The sequence below is a fragment of the Ursus americanus genome, chromosome X (genome assembly GCF_024610735.1).
Source record: "Ursus americanus isolate L20-20 chromosome X, mUrsAme1.1.p, whole genome shotgun sequence".
Classification (NCBI taxonomy): Eukaryota; Metazoa; Chordata; class Mammalia; order Carnivora; family Ursidae; genus Ursus; species Ursus americanus.
Window position 1 is genome coordinate 51,919,206 of NC_142164.1, and position 11,617 is coordinate 51,930,822.

An 11,617-nucleotide genomic window follows, 5' to 3' on the forward strand; every position below is an offset into this window, starting at 1 on the left:
TTTCAGCCTACCTTCTGGGGGAGGGGACTGGTGCACTGATACTCAGGAAACTCTGTTTGGGTAGATTTGCCCCGTCCCCTGCGAGGGGGAATGGGGATGGGCACAATGTGAGCTGGTATTTCTGGGCTTTTCTTCTCTGGAGGTTTTCCTTGGAAGTTTTCTGTGGCTCTTCTGAGAGTCAGAGCAGCAGTGGCCATATCCTAGCCTCTGTCTCAGAACAGAGAGATTGCAGTCTGCTCTCCACTGAGCTCTCCTGGCCACTTTAACTCTGTTTCCATATATGCTGCTAAAAACCCCCTCAGCGTCCCAGGATGTGTGCCCCACAGCCATTCTCCCAGCCCTCGCTTCCAGGGCTGGCACATCTCTGTCCTTTTTGCTTCTAACACCACCAGCTGCCCCCAGTTCCTGCGTGTGCTCCTGAGCTCCCTGTTTCAGTGTGGTTCAAGCGTGCTCTGGAGCGCCAGTTTTCCACCTGGTTGCACGCCTGCTCCCAAGCTCCCAGTTTCAGTCTAGTTCTTGTGCACTCCAGTGCTCTGGTTTTCAGTCTGGTTGTGCACATTCCTGGGCTCACGGTCTCAGTCTGCTTTCTCGCAGGTGCTGGTCTGCAAGTCTGGCCAGCTCTCCAGTGCAGGTGGCTACTGCTTCCCAGTGCCCGCGTGCAGCAGTTCCTTCCCCCTTCCACTTATCTTTCAATATCTGTGTGTGAATTCATGGCTCCCCACTTCATACCTCAATATTCAGTGCTGGAGATGTTCGTTTGTAGAGATCCAGATGTATCTTCCTGTGTGATTTTGTGGGTGTTCAGGATGGTCTGGTAGATATCCAGCTCTATTCAGGGGACCAGCTGAAGAAGGGGTCCCCTACTCCTCCACCGTCTTTTTTCCTTCTCCTTTAGTTTAAATTTTTAATGTATATTCATTGTTACTGAATTGGTGGTCATTCAGAAAAGAGGGACATTTTATGAAGGCAAGTACTACAGATATATTAGAGGCAAAACAGTTTGATTAAAAGTAAAAAACACATGAGTGCATATTCAGAATACACTGAATATGACGAGATTTATTAAATAAAAGGTGTTGTGTACCATGATAGAAGGGATACAGGATGACTATAGTTTGGAAGTGAGATAAAAGAGTTTAAAGAGAGAAAGTGGCATTTGTAAATATAGATTTATAATCATCGAACAAGTTGTCTTTAGGTTGAAGATTATCACCCTTTTTTCTGTTAGAAATTTGAGGAATATAAATGTATAGCAGAGTAGAAGTTAGGATGGGGGAGTAGTAGGGGGACCCTGAGCTCACCTCATCCCTGGAACACAGCTAGATCAACATCAAACTATTTTGAACAACAAAGAATACAATCTGTGGATTAAGAAAACAATCTGCACAGGGAGGGAGAGATTGTGGCAGATGTGAGGTTTATCATAACAAAAAAATAAAAGCACACCTAATGAAATCTCTGAACACTCCCCACGACCAGCAAGGAGGAACTCTGTAGAGGATGGACCATTGGGAAAGAGCAGCCAAAACACAATAAAAAGTGCATGCAGCACAAACCAGAAATACCTCTGGAAGTGCCAGGCTCTGGACAGTGGATGACTTCTTTTTAACATAACATCACTCTGAGGTGCAGGAAATATAAGAAGCTTTCATAACACACAAAACATAGAAACTTAGCCAAAATGACAAGATGGAGGAGTTCTCCCCCCAAAAAAGGTGACAAAGATATCACAGTCAGGGACTTGCTCAAAGTAGATATAAGCAATATATTTGAACAAGAATCTAGATAAACATGTATAAGACTATTAAATGGGGTTGAAAAAGGATAGAAGACAGCAGAGAAAACTTTGCTGCAGAGATAAAAGATCTAAAAACTAGTCAGGCTGAAAAAAATGCTATAACTGAGATGCAAAACAGATAGGATATAATCACTATAAGGATTGGAAGAAGGAGAGGAAAGGATAGATGATATAGAGGATAAAATTATGAAAGTAATGAAACTGAAAAGAAGAAGGAAAGAATACTATTAGATCACAAAGGGTAGACTTAGAGAACTAAGCAATTCCATAAAGCAAAATAATATCCATGTCATGGGAGTCCCAGAGAGGAAGAGAAGGAAAGAGTAGCAGAAGGTTTATTTGAACAAATTATAGCTGAGAACTTCCTTAATCTGAGGAAGGAAACAAGCATTCAAGTTCAAGAGGCTCAGAGAACCCCCTCAAAATCAACAAAAACAGGTCAACAAATTTGTAAAATACAAAGATAAAGAGAAAAAGTAGCTTGGGAGAAAAAGTCCTTAACCTACAAGAATAGACACAAAAGGCTGACAAAACACCTGGCCACAGAGACAAGGCAGGCCAGAAAAGACTGGTATGATGTGTTCAACATGCTAAATGGGAAAAATATGCAGCCAAGAATACTTTATCCAGCAAGGCTGCATTCAGAATAGAAGGAGAGATAAAGAGTTTCCAAAATAAACAAAAACTAAAGGAATTCCTGAACACTGAATCAGCCCTGGAAGAAATAATAAAGGGAACCCTTTGAGCAGTAAAGAGAGACCAAAAGTAACAAAGACCAGAAAGGAACAGAGACCATCTACAAGAACAATGAATCTATAGTCACTAATACAATGGCATTAAATTTATATCTTTTAGTAATTACTTTGAGTGTAAATGGACTAAATGCTCCAATCAAAAGACATAGGGTATCAGAATGCACAGAAAAAAAAAAAAACAGACCCATCGATGTGTTGCCTAAAAGAGACTCATTTTAGACACAAAGTCACCTCCAGATTGAAAGTGAGGGGGTGGAGAACTATTTATCATGCTAATGGACATCAAAAGGCAGCTGGAGTAGCCATCCTTATGTAAGACAAACTAGATTTTAAAACAAAGATTGTAATAAGAGATGAAGAAGGACATTATATGATAATAAAGGGGTCTGTCCAACAAGAAGGTCTAACAATTATAAACATTTATGTCCCTAACTTGGGAGCAGAAAAATATACAAATTAATTAGTAACAAACATAAAGAAACCCATTGATAATAATACAATAATAATAGGGGACTTTAGCAGCCCACTTACAGCAATGGACAGATCATCTAAGCAAAAGATCAACAAGGAAACAAAGACTTTGAATGAAACAGTGGACCAAATTAAGTTAACAGATATATTCAGAGCATTTCATCCTAAAGCAGCAGAATACACATTCTTTTTGAATGTACATGAACATTCTCCAGAATTGATCCCATCCTGGGTCACAAATCAGGCCTCAACTTGTACAAAAAGATTGAGATCATACCATGCATAGTTTCAGACCATAATACTATGAAACCTGAAGTCAACCACAAGAAAAAATTTGAAAGGACCAGAAAAACATAGAGGTTAAAGAACATCCTACTAAATAATGAGTGGGTCAACAAGGAAATTAAAGAAGAATTTTAAAAATTACACGGAAGCAAATGAAAATTAAAACACGACATTTGAGAACCTTTGGGATGCAACAAAGTCAGTCTTAAGAGAGACATATATAAAAAGAATGGATCATTTGTACTAGGAGCTGGTTCTTTGAAGGAATTAACAAGATTGATAAATCCTTAGCCAGACTTACCAAAAAGAAAAGAGAAAGGACACAAACAAAATCATACATGAAAGAGGAGAAATCACAACCAACACCAAAGAAATACAATTATAGGAGAATATTACAAGCAATTCTATGCCAACAAATTAGGCAATCTAGAAGAAATGGACAAATTCCTAGAAACATCTGAAGTACGAAAACTGAAACAGGAAGAAATAGAAAACCTGAACAGACCCATAACCAGCAAAGATTTTGAATCAGTAATAAAAAATTTCCCAAGAAACAGGTGCCCAGGTGTTCAGGGCCAGATGGCCTCCCAGGGGGATTCTACCAACCATTTAAAGAAGAATTAATACCTATTCTTTTGAAACTGCTTCAAAAAATAAAAATGAAAGGAAAATTTGCAAACTCATACTATGATACCAGCATCACCTTGATTCCCAAACCAGACAAAGACCATGCTAAAAAGAAGAATTAGAGACCAATATCCCTGATGAACATGGATGCAAAAATTCTCAACAAGAAACCAGCTAATCAGATCCAATAGCACATTAAAAGGAATATTCACCACAACCAAGTGGGATTTATTCTTGGGCTGCAGGGGTGGTTCAACATCTGCAAATCAATCAATGTGATACACTACATTAATAAAAGAAAGGACAAGAACCATATGATCATCTCAATAGATTCAGAAAAAGCATTTGACAAAACACAGCATCTTTTCTTGATAAAAACACTAAATTAATTAGAGATAGAGGGAACATACCTTATCATCATAAAGGCCACATATAAAAGACCCACAGCAAATACCATCCTCAATGGGGAGAAACTGAGAGTGCTTCCCCTAAGGTCAGGAACATGACAGTGGTAACAATTCTCACCACTGTTGTTCAATGTAGTACTGGAAATCCTAGTCTCAACAATCAGACAACATAAAGAAATGTAAGGAATCAAAATTGACAAAGAAGTCCAACTTTCACTCTTTGCAGATGACTTGATGCTCTATATAGAACACCCAAAAGACTCCACCAAAAAATTGCTAGAACTAATACAGGAATTCATCAAAGTCATAGATTATAAAACCAACACACAGAAGTCTGTTACATGTCTATACACCAACAACAAAAAAGCAGAAAGAGAAATCAATGAATTGATCCCATTTATAATTGCACCAAAATCCATAAGATACCTAGGAGTAGTCCTAACCAATGAGGTTTAAAGCTTGATTCCCTGAAAACTACAGAACTCTTATGAAAGAAATTGAGGAAGACACAAAGAAATGGAAGAATATTCTGTGCTCATGGATTGGAAGAAAAAATACTGTTTAAATGTCTATAGTACCCAAAGCTATCTAAACATTTAATGCAATCCCTTTCAAAACACCACCAGTATTTTTCACAGAGCTGGAACAAACATTCCTAAAATTTGTATGGAACCAGAAAAAACCCAGAATAGCCAAAGTAACGTGGAAAAAGAAAACCAAACCTGGAGACATCAAAATTCCGGACTTCAAGCTATATTACAAAGCTGTAATCATCAAGACAGTATGGTACTTGCACAAAAACAGACACATTGATCAATGGAACTGAATACAGAATGCAGAAATTGACCCTCAACTCTATGGTGAACTAATGTTCAGAAAAGTAGGAAAGAATATCCAGTGGAAAAAAAGACAGTCTCTTCAACAAACGGTGTTGGGAAAATTGAACAGCCACCTGGAGAAGAATGGAAATGGACCACTTTCTTACACCATACACAAAAATAAACTCAAAATGGATGAAAGACCTAAATGTGAGACAGGACTCCATCAAAATCCTAGAGTAGAACACAGGCAGCAAACTCTGACATTGGCCACACCAATTTCTTGCTAGATATGTTTCCAAAGGCAAGGGAAACAAAAGCAAAAATGAACTATTGGGACTTCATCAGGATAAAAAGCTTTTGCACAGCAAAGGAAACAATCAGCAAAACTAAAAATCAACCTACTGAAAGGGAGAAGATATTTGAAAAGGACATATCAACTAAAGGGTTAGTATCCAAAATCTATAAAGAACTTATCAGAGGGAGGGGCAGGATGGCAGAAGAGTAGGGAACTCCGTTTCAAATGGTCCCCTAAATTTAGCTGCATATCTACCAAACTGTTCTGAACACCCACAAAATCATCCTGAGATGTAAGAATATATATCTGGATTTCTACAAGCAGAAAATCTCTGGCAGTTATGAGGTATGAAGGGCAGAGTCATGATTCTGCAGGCAGATATCAGAAAATAAACAGAAGGGGGAGGGAGCCGCCATAAGCTGGCCCCTGGAAAGTGACATAACACCAGAGCGCAAAAGCTTTCTGAGCCAGGGGACCAGAAATAAGTTGCCAAGAAGTAAAGGCAGGCCAGGAAGGGCTTGATAACAGCACTCAAACAAGATCAGGAGCTGCAGGGGTGTGTGTGCAAACCCAGGGCGCTCACAGGAACCCAGGTTGCTCATGGGAACCCAGGACTTCTCCTGCCAACCCGGGACTGATCACAGTTTTACAAGCACGAAGGGCAGAGACAGGCAGGGCTCCTGAGTCCACTGGTGAGAGGGTTGCTAGGGGCATGCACCACCCATGGGAGACTGTGGTTTTCAGCTGCGCTTATAGAAATGGAAATTGTGTGTTCTGGAGGGTTCAGAGAAGAGCAGACTGATTTCTCTGCTCTGGGTCAGAGGTCTTTGTGGGGACATTTTCCTTTACTTTGACCCTCAGAATAGGCACAGAAAGCCTCCGGAGAACAAAAACTCAAAAAACTGGTTTCCACAGAGCCCAGCCCCCTCATAGGGGGCAGGGCAACTCTGCCTAAGCAGGGTTGCCTGAGAAACAATGTGGTAGGAACACCCCCAGAAGACAAGCTGGAAAAACAAAAGGAAAACAACCCTAGGTTCCCCATAAAACTGTAAAACCTCAACACCAGGGGAAAATAGTATATTGATTTCCAGGCGTTGCCTCATGGCTTATGTATTTTTCAGATACATTTTTTCTTTCTTTTTATTCTTTCTCATGTTTCTTCTCTGTTCTTTCTTTTTACATTTTTCTCATTTCAACCAGAAGTTTAATATAACACATTTCATAGTAGCTTTTTAATTTGCACTTTTTCACACCTATATTTTTAATATAGATATAAACTTCAATACAGTCCTTTTCTCCCTATTTAATATTACCTTTTTATATACACCAGTTTTATTTTCCCTGTATCTCTGGGAAGAAGTATCCTCTAACAAAAAAAACAAAATACACCCAAGAAGAAATCAAACACTTGCCCACACTGAAAGATTATACCACCCCACCTCCTTATCTTAATTTTTAATTTTTAGTTTTTTTAAAAAAATAATTTTATAAATTTTATTCCTGGGTATCATTTTAGCTGTTTTTTCATTGGTGGCTTCCCAGGGTGAATCTTGCCTGGATTGTGGTTGATATTTTGGACTCTGTATATTCCCTCAACCATCCCTCAACAGAATGATTAGGGGGAGGAACTCCCAACAAAGAAAAGAACCAGAGACAATGGACCCTGCCACAGACCTAATGGATAAGAATATAAGTAAGATGTCAGAGATAGACATCAGGGTAACAATTATGAAGTCAATAGCTAGGCTTGAGAAAACCATTAGTGCCAACGGACCTCAAAAGAAAGCTGGGGTAGCAATTCTTATATCAGACAAATTAGAATTTAAAACAAAGACTGTATTGAGAGATCCAGAGGGGCACTACATCATTCTAAAAGGGTCTATCCAGCAAGAAAATTTAATGACTGTAAATATCTATGCCCCCAACATGGGAGCAGCCAACTATATAAGCAAACTGTTAACCAAAATAAAGAATCAGATAGAAAATAATACATTAGTAGTAGGCGATTTTAACACTCAACTCAGCATTGGACAGATCACCTAAGCAGAAGATCAACAAAGGAACAAAAACTTTGAATGACACATTGGACCAGAAGGACTCCGTAGATATATACAAAACATTCCACCCTACAACAACAGAATACTCATTATTCTCAAGTGCACACGGAACATTCTCCACAATAGACTACATACTGGATCACAAATTGGGTGTCCACCAATATCAAAAGATTGAGATTATTTCCTGCAAGTTTTCAGACCACAATGCCTTGAAACTGGAACTCGATCACAAGAAAAAAATTGGAAGGAATTCAAATAACTTGAAGATAAAGAGCTTCCTGCTAAAGAATGATTGGTTAAACCAAGAAATTAAAGAACTTAAACAATTCATGGAAACTACTGAGAATGAAAACACTTCAGTCCAAATCCTATGGGATACTGCAAAGGTGGTCCTAAGAGGGAAATACACAGCCATCCAAGCATCTCTCAGAAAATTAGAAAAATCCCAAATGCACCTAAAGGTGCTGGAGAAAGAACAGCAAATACAACATAAATCAACCAGGAGAAGAGAAACAGTAAAGATTATGGCAGAGATCAATGAAATAGAAACCAGAAAAACAGTAGAGCAAATCAACAAAACTAGAAGCTGGTTCTTTGAAGAATTAAGAAGATTGATAAACCACTGGCCAAACTTATCTAAAAGAAAAGAGAAAGGACCCAAATTAATAAAATCATGGATGAAAGGGGAGATATCATGACTAACACCAAGGAAATAGAAACAATTATTAGAAATTATTACCAGCAACTATATGCCAACAAATTAAGAAACATGGAATAAATGTATGTCTTCCTGGAAACTTACAAATCACCAAGACTGAAACAGGATGAAATAGACAATCTGAATAGACCAATAACCAGTAACAAAATTGAAGCAGTAATCAAAAACCTCTCAAAAAACGAGTCCAGGGCCAGATGGATTCACAAGGGAATTCTACTAAACACTTAAAAAGAAATAATACTAATTCTACTAAACCTGTTTCAAAAAATAAAAACAGAAGGAAAACTTCCAAACTCCTTCTATGAGGCCAGCATTACTCTGATCCCAAAACCAGGCAAAGATCACGTCAAAAAGGAAAATTACAGATCAATATCTCCATAAACATGGATGCCAAAATACTCAACAAGAACCAAGTCAATAGGATCCAACAGTACATTACAAGGATTATTCACCATGACCAAGTGGGATTTCTTCCTGAGATGCAAGCGTGGTTCGACAAGAACCATATGATCCTTGCAATTGATGCAGAAAAAGCATTTGATGAAATACAACCCGTTCCTGAATAAAATGCTTCAGAGTATAGAACTAGAACATACCTAAATAAAAAAAAACATCTATGAAAAGCCCACAGTGAATATCATTATTAATGGAGAAAAGCTGAGAGCTTTTCCCTTCAGGTCAGGAACACGACAGGGATGCCCACTCTCACCACTATTGTTCAACATAATGCTAGAAGTCCTAGCCTCGGCAATCAGAAAATAAAAAAATAATAGGCATACAAATGGACAAAGAAGAAGTCAAACTCTCTCTCTTCGAAGATGACATGATACTTTATGTGCAAAACCCAAAAGATTCCACCCGCAAATTACAAGAACTCATACAGCAATTCAGCAATGTGGCAGGATACAAAATCAAGGCACAAAAATCAGTTGCTTTCCTATACACTAACAATGTAACCGTAGAAAGAGAAATCAGGGAATCGATTCCATTTACAATAGCACCAAAAACCATAAGATATCTTGGAATAAACCTAACCAAAGAATTAAAGGATCTATACTCTAGAAACTACAGAATACTTATGAATGAAATTGAAGAAGACACAAAGAGATGGAAAAACATTCCATGCTCATGGATCGGAAGAATAAACATTGATAAATGTCTATGATGCCCAGAGTAATCTACACTTTCAATGCCATCCCTATTAAAATACCATTGGCATTTTTTAAGGAGGTGGAGAAAATAATCCTCAGATTTGTATGGAACAGGAAAAGACCCTGAATCCCCAAGAGAATGATGAAAAAGAAAAATAAAGCTGGCAGCATCACGTTGCCTGACTTCAAGCTATATTACAAAGCTGTAATCACCAAGACAGTACGGTATTGGCACAAAAATAGACACATAGATCAAGTGAACAGAATAGAGGCTCCAGAAATGGACCCTCAACCCTATGGTCAACTAATTGTTGGCAAATCAGAAAAAAAAAAACAATGAAAAAAAGACAGTCTCTTAAAGAGGTGGTGCTAGGAAAATTGATCAGCTACATACAGAAAAATGAAACTGGATCATTTCCTTACACCATACACAAAGGTAAACTCAAAATGGATGAAAGACCTCATTGTGAGCCAGGAATCCATCAAAATTCTAGAGGAGAACATAGGCAGTAACCTCTTTACCATCGGCCACAGCAACTTCTTTCAAGACACGTCTCCAAAGGGAAGGGAAACAAAAGCAAAAATGAACTTTTGGGACTTCATCAAGATAAAAAGCTTTTGCACAGCAATGGAAATAGTCAACAAAACTAAGAGGCAGCCCATAGAATGGGAGAAGATACTTGCAAATGATATTATGGATAAAGGGCTGGTATACAAGATCTATAAAGAACTTCTCAAACTCAACACTCAAAAAACAAATAACCCAGTCAAAAAATGGGCATAAGACATGAACAGACATATCTCCAAAGAAGACATATGAATGTCTAACAGATACATGAAAAAATGTTCAACATCATTAGCTCTCAGAGAAATACAAATCAAAACCACAATGAGAGACCACTTTATACCAGTTAGAATGGCAAAAATTAGCAATGCAAGAAACAACAAATGTTGAAGAGGATGTGGACAAAGGGGAACCCTCTTACACTGTTGGTGGGAATGCAAGCTGGTACAACCACTCTGGAAACAGTATGGCTGTTCCTGAAGATGTAAAAATAGAGCTACCCTATGATCCAGCAATTGCACTACTAGGTATTTACCCCAAAGTTACAGATGTAGTGAGAAGAAGGGCACATGCACCCCAATGTTCATAGCAGCATTGTCCACAATAGCCAAACTGTGGAAAGAGCCTAGATGTCCTTCAACAGATGAATGGATAAAAAAGATGTGATCCGTACATACAATGGAATATCACTCAGCCATCAGAAAGGATGAATACCCACAATTTGCACTGACTTGGATGGTACTGGAAGTTATTATACTAAGAAATAAGTCAATCAGAGAAAGCCAATTATCATATGGTTTTACTCATATGTGGAACATAAGCAATAGCACAGAGTACCATAGGGGAAGGGAGGGAAATCTGAGGGTGGAAAAATCAGAGAGGGAGGTGAACCATGAGAGACTATGGACCCCAGGAAACAACCTGAGTGTTTCAGAGGGGAGGGCGGTGGAGGGAGGGGGTAACAGGGTGATGGGTATTAAGGAGGGCATGTGTTGTGATGAGAGTGGGTGTGATACATAACTAATGAATCATTGAACACTACATCGAAAACTAATGATGTACCATACGTGGCTAACTGAACATAAAAAAAAAGAACATCAAACTCAACACCAAAAAATCCCCCCAAAACCCAATCAAGCAATGGATAGAATACATGAACAGATATTTCTTGAAAGAAGACATAGAAATGACTAACAGACAAATGAACAAAATGCTCAACATCACTTGGCATCAAAGAAATACAAATCAAAATCACAATGAGATACCATCTCATACCAGTCAGAATGGTTAAAATGAACAACTTATGAGACAACAGATGCTGAAGAAGATGTGGAAAAAGGGTAACCTTCTTACACTGTTGGTGGGAATGCAAGCTGGTACAACCACTCTGGAAAACAGTATGGAGGTTGCTCAAAAAGTTAAAAATATAACTGCCATATGACCCAACAATTACACTACTAGTATTTATCCAAAGGATACAAACATAGTGATTCGATGGGGCACATGCATCCCAATGTTTATAGCAGGAATGTCCACAATAGTCAAACTACAGAAAGAGCCCAGATGTCCATCAATGGATGAATGGATAAAGAAGATGTGGTATTTATATACAATTGAATATTACTCAGCCATGAATAAGATTTAAATCTTTCCATTGGCTACAATGT

General features: G+C 38.4%; 1 protein-coding gene across 4 annotated transcripts in view; it reads right to left on the bottom strand.

The window, feature by feature from the left end:
* LOC123787673 (protocadherin-11 X-linked) overlaps positions 1 to 11,617 on the bottom strand; it is a 509,534-nt gene that overhangs the window by 335,268 nt on the left and 162,649 nt on the right. The gene's annotated exons all lie outside the window — the stretch shown is intronic.